Here is a 6,034-nt window from a genome sequence, read left to right on the forward strand (position 1 = left end):
CTCAGCCTCCCTGAGCACTGCGATTCCTGATATGCGCCACTGCCTGGCCAAATACTGTTGGGAGCCAGGCCGTCCCCCATCCTGTGTGTCCACGTGCACATGTCATGCATCCAGTGGGCAGTGCCACCGTGTTGCGGCTGTGCGGTGCTGGACATCACTGAGTGGCTGATGTGACAGTCCCTGGAGGGGTCGCCCAGAGACCATGCGGTAGTCACACGGCCTGTAGGGTGGTCTGCAGGCCAGGGGTGGGAGCTGGGTGCTGACTGCCTGGCTCAGCCCAGCCTGCAGAGAGGGGTGTTGAGGGATTCACCCCCACACTCTGGCGTGGGATGGCGGTGGCAAAGCCTGCCCTGGGCCCGGTGCCCTGCCTCCCCACTCCCGCCTATAGACCCCTCCTCAGGTCGGTGCCAGACCCCAGGCTGGGAGCCAGACCTGAGCAGGGGGAGGGGTGAGGAGGCCGCCTTTGTCCCAGTCCTGAGCCCTGGGGGAGGGGCGGGTGGCAGTGCCAGGATGCAGGCCCCCTGCCACTGTCCCCAGACTCCCTTGCCCACTGTGGTCTGGCCGTCTGCTCTGTAGAGCACGGAGGGGGGGCACCTGTGCTGCCCAAGGCTGGGCCCACGTGGGGCCCTGGAGCAACTCGGGCTGGGTCCGAGGGGCCCTGGCAGAGGGTGTTGGGGACATGGGGGCCTGTGTTTGCTGGCACCTGCCCTGGGAAGTGGCACAGTGACTGCCTCCCAAAGCATGAGCTCAGCCCTGGCCACAGGGGCTGGCAGGGACCCTGTTGGATGGATGCCCCACTGCCTGTCATGGGAGGGGATGTCAGGCCCAGAGCCTGGACTCCCGGGATTGTGCAGGCCTGGGAGGATTTTGTGGGTCACTTTTTCAAGCAGCTGAGGGTGAAACTCAGAACTTTGCACTGATCCACATCCCAATCTTTTTAATTTTGTAAAATTTTGAGGCAGGGTTCCACTAAGTTGCCCAGGCTGGACTTGGGACTTGGTAATCTTCCTGCCTCAGCCTCCTGGAATACTGGAATGACAGGCACACAACCCCCATCCCAGCTGGAAGCATCACTGTGAGAGACTTGTCTGGGATTCGGTGCTTTCTTCCCCAGTGTTGGCCTCCAAGGTCACCTGCATCCCTCCAAGGCCAGCCCCTCCCTCCCCTCCCCGACCACATCCTAAACTTTTCCCTGGTGGTGCGTGGGGGTAGGGCCACCTCCTGATGTCAAGGCACTGTTGATCCTGTGGGGGGAGGGGGGAGGCCAGCGCTGCCTGCCCAGTGGCTTCTCCATGGGCGGCCAGCTGTGCTCTCTGCAGGGTGAGACCCGGGCCGCATCCCTGCCCTCGTCCCCAGGGCAGGGAGGGGCAGGTGCAGAGGCGATATCACCGGGGGTGTGGCTGAGTAGGGTGGCCTGGGAGGTCACTTGGTCCCTCTGGGTTAGGGGGCTCCCTGGACAGCTGCTCTGGAGACCCCGCGTCCTTTCCTCTGAGATCTCCATCTGGAGCATTTCCGGGGAGAGGAAGGGTTCAGGCAGAAGGCTGCTTCAAGTCTGTGGGACATTTACATCCCTCGGGCCACCAGACAGGAAGTCAGCATGGAATGGAGAGGGGAGTGGATGTGGGGGACAGACTTGTACCCCGAAACCTGCATGAAGGCCGCTGGGGATGGCTGCTGAGTACGGGAGGGAAGATGGGGCCGCCTGGTTGCCTGGGACAGCCCTGCTTCCAGCTGTGGGCCCCTGTGCTGTGTGGAGAGACCTCTCACAGGGTGTGGTGGTGCATGCCTGTCATCTGAGCACCTTGGGAGGCTGAGGCAGGAGGGTTGCAAGTTCAAGCCCAGCCTGGGCCACTTAGTGACTTACGGAAATCCTGTGTAAAATTTTTAAAAATGGCTGGAGATGCAGCTGAGTACAGAGGTTATGGGTTCAGTCCCCTGTTCCAGGGTGTCCCTTGCTCTACCGTAGGAGGAATCCCAAATTCACAGTGCTTATTAGCATATCAAAGGCTCTGAATAGTCCTGCATGGAACTTAGCTTTAGCTTTGGTCCAGTTGCTGTTTCTTTCTTTTTTTCTTTACTTTTCTTTTCTTTTTGTTTTGAGACAGGGTCTCACTATGTAGTTGAGACTGACCTGGAACTCACTATGTAGCCCAGGCTGGTCTAGAACTCACAGCAATCCTCATGTCTCAGCCTTCTAAAGGTGCTGTTTCTTATTCTTTGAACTGAGAAGTTGAATTATTTGTTTCATAATAACAAGTAACACCTTGTGGGACTGTGTTCTGGAGAGCATTTCAGGGCCTGTCTTGGCGTAGGACACCTCCCCTTGGCCCTGGGGCAGGTCACTGAGCTCCTCCTGGTTGTTACGGGTCCTGGGAAGGCCCCTCCTGGTGAATCTTTCTGAGCAGATTCCCAGATTCCTCTCCCCCATCCTGGGCAGTGTACAGGACATGGGGACACTCTCAAACCCTGCTTTCTCACCTGTAGAACCTGACCAATGCTTTTCCATGGGACCTGGATAAACTATTTTCACAAGCTGTCCAGGAGTCTGAGTGACTCGCCCACCATGGTGTGAGGGACAACTTGTGATTTCAGGCACTAAGATTACTTTCTGAATCATTTCCTTGGGAAATTGGCCAAACATTCCATTCCAAGGTTTTACTTTACTTGGTTGGCTGATAGATCAATTTATTTATTTATTTATTTGTAGGACGGAAGACTCAACCTAGGGCCTTTGCGCTGAGCCACATCTCCAGCCCTTTTTTATTCCCAGGCCCTCACTGAGTTGCCCAGGCAGATCCCTCCTGCCTCAGCCTTCTGAGCAGCTGGGATTCCAGGCAAGCGTCACCACACCTGGCCGAGAAAGGGGTTCTCAGCTTTTTGTGGAGATACAGGAAAAGTGGAGGGGGATGGCAGGGAGGCACCGAGGCGGGAGGAAGAGCAGGTAAGGGCTGAGTAGCAGGCAGGACCCACAGCCGTGATGCGGGGACCCCTTGTGGCTCTGCCCAGGGAGTGGGAGCGGAGCAGGCAGCACCACCCTCCTGTCCTGCCTGCCCGTGTGCTGGGTGCTGGAGATGGAGCCCGCTGAGGAGAAGGAGGAGGCTTAGGCGACCACTCTCTGGTGGAGTGAGCGAAGCCAGCACTCTGGTCCTGCGTGTCACCCAGCCCAGCCTTTGTAGGGCCCTTGCTGGGCCTCTCCTGTGTCCTGTCGGTGACTGGGGCCCCTGCCGGCTGAGCTCCGGTGGGCCCATGTCCTGGCAGCGCAGTGGCGGGGACCCCTTGGTTGACCCCCGCCGCTGTGGGACGCAGCCGCCAGCTGCCGCTGCTCCTCACAGCCCATTCAAAGTTCCGCTTTGAACCGGAGTGCGTCCTGTCTGCAGCCACGCTGTCTGGGGAGGACCAGCTGCTCGCAGGGTTCGAGTCTGTCGCTGGGCCTGGCTGGGCTAGGTCTCGGCTGTGACAGCGAGGTCCCCAGGAGAGGTGGGGACACAGAGCCCGAGCACCCCCAGCTGTTTCTGACCTGGCCCTTTGTGGTCTCATGGGGAGACCACGGCCCCTCGCTGTGATGTTGCAGGTGACCCCAGGAGGATGGGGACCCTGTCAGTTTCCTGTGACTTCCTGGCCTTGGCAGCTGGGGGATTTGACAAGGGCGTGGTCCTGGGAGGCTGGGACCCCAGCAAAGAGGCAAAATTTAGCAAAACAACTACGGCGGGCGCCACAGGCTTCAACCTGGATTTTAGCAGCTGTTGAAACAACTGGTCCATGGGCCCAGGACCCCGGCAGGGGCGGGCAGCGGGGAGAGATTACCTGTGGGTCTCCCTGGCCCGAGGGGACAGCTGGGTGGCAGCTTCAGCCGAGAGTAGTGTGCTGGTCCCCTGTGCCCCGAGCCCTGCTCTGTGCTGAGGTCAGCGGGGCCTGCGCCTGCTGGGACTTGGGCATCTGCACAGCAGTGCGCTCTGGAGCCCTGCGGGACCTGGGCCGGCTTCTGATCCTGATCTGCACGCGAGATGATAAAGTCCGGGAAGGACCCAGGCCGCTGGGGAGTACGCGCGACACTGGGCAGAGACAGCTGCTGTGGTAAGCACAGCAACCCTCACTGGTGTGATGGGGATTTGAAGCTGCTCCCTGTTGCCCTAAGGCTGGGCGGGCTGAGCTGGCAGGAGTGTGCGTGTGTATGTGTGACCCCCTGATTTCACCGAGGTGACCGACGATCTACCCAGGGTCACCAGAACCGGAAGTCCGACGGCCTCCTCCAGACCTGGTCTGTCTTATTGTTCCTTCCCGATTCCTTAGTTTGTCAGTTTCTTATCAGAACCATGGTACTAGTTTATTGTCCACTGGGATGGGCCAGGCACTGTGCCCAGTGCTCCTGTATCTGCCTTCCCAGGACAGCTGTGGGGAAACTGAGGCACCGGGGTGTTAAGTAACTGTGTCAGTGCGCATGCAGTGAGGAGAGGTGCGGCTATGGGGACAGTGGGGTCTCTGCCTATTCAGCTGCTAGGACCCCTGTCTTCTAGGGCCTCGGGTGGGAGAGAAGCTTCGAGGGCCATCCGCCCCATGTCCTTCTCTGAGAGGGAGAAGGTGCCCTCATGCTGGATGGAGCTCAGGTTAGACTGTCCGCTGCTGTGGGGAGCCATACCTTGCTTCTGGGAAACAGGTCCTGTCAGGGAGTCCAAGACCCAGGCGACTGTAGCTTGGGCTTGAGGTGGAGGAGTGAAAGCACCTCCCTGGCCTTTGCCCTTGGCCACAGCCTGCTGCTTCCTGCGTGGAGCCAGGCAGATCACTTCTCAGAGCCTCGGCCTCCTCATCTGTAAACAGGGCAGCAGAGCGTCTATGAGCTCCTTTGAGCGATGCTCAAAGTCTTTGAGCTCCATCCTGGCTGCCCCCCTGGTGCAGGGCCCCCACAGCTCTGCTGTGAGAGCTGGCACTGGCCCTGCAGCAGAGGCCTGGTGGCATCCTGAGGGAGCACCCAGCCAGGCCTGGGCCCTGGAAAGGACTGGCAACTGCATTGTGAGGGGACGTGGTGCACCCTGCCCCTGCCAGCACGTCACAGGCTCATTGGCCTCTGCAGCGGATGATTCGCTGCCACACGTCATCCCTGCAGGAAATGGGGGTGGCGGGCAGCATCGGGTGGAGACAGGCTGAGTGGCACCCGAGAAGATCAAGTGCAGTTGGGGGCCACACACCCGAGGGACACCCTGGGCCTGTGCCTGGCCACGTTGTTCCAGGTGACCTTGAGCAAGCTGCTTCCGGTCCTGCATCTGCGGCTTGCTGGAGCCCCCTCAGGAGACCCCACCTCTCTGAGCTTGGCTCGTTCTTTCTCTGGGGGCACAGTCAGAGGACCCCTCAGGCCAGCGCCAACTTCCCCTGCTACCCCTGAGGGAGAGGGGCTGGAGGCTGTCGGGCTCCTCCTGCCCCTTCCTCCCCAGACATCCTTGGCCGTGTTCTCTCCTGGTGACCAGGACAGGCTGGGGGCCTCTGTGGGTCCTGGGGCTCTGTGGGGGAGGACTGCGGCACTGAGGCCCCTCCCCAACATCTGGGCCCTGCACAGGGCCCGTGGGTGGTCTTGGGTGAGCAGCTGAGGGCCTGAACCGCCCAGGTGGGGAGGTGATGGCCTGTTATCCTCAGAATGAGTTTCCTCCTGCTCTGGGGTTGTGTATGTGCTATGGAGAGTTGAACCCAGGACATTTGAACTGAGCTGCATCCCCAGCCTGGTTTGTTTGGTTTTTCCATTTTTAAATTTGAGACAGGGTCTTGCTGAGCTGCCCAGCTGGGCTTCAACTCAGTCTCATCCTCTGAGAATGCTGATGACGGTTGTGCACTGCCTCGCTGGCTCTGCCCTGGGTTCTGTGACCCCGAGGAAGCCGTTCTGAGCTAGGACTTCCAAGGGCCTGGCGGAGACAGCGGGACCGGGGCGCCCAGGGTCCAAGAGCAGGGAGGCCCCTCCCCTGCCTCAGTTCCCCCACCATCTGCCCAGTGCCCAGGCCGCCCCTAACCGCAGCCCCTCTTCGTCTGCAGGTTCCCCCCTGCACAAGCA

At 60.2% G+C, this 6,034-nt stretch overlaps 1 protein-coding gene across 1 annotated transcript in view; it reads left to right on the top strand.

Moving 5' to 3' along the window:
• Clip2 (CAP-Gly domain containing linker protein 2) overlaps positions 1–6,034 on the top strand; it is a 31,615-nt gene that overhangs the window by 3,093 nt on the left and 22,488 nt on the right.

The sequence above is a fragment of the Fukomys damarensis genome, unplaced genomic scaffold (genome assembly GCF_012274545.1).
Source record: "Fukomys damarensis isolate Sample0158 unplaced genomic scaffold, DMR_v1.0_HiC HiC_scaffold_17, whole genome shotgun sequence".
Lineage (NCBI taxonomy): Eukaryota > Metazoa > Chordata > Mammalia > Rodentia > Bathyergidae > Fukomys > Fukomys damarensis.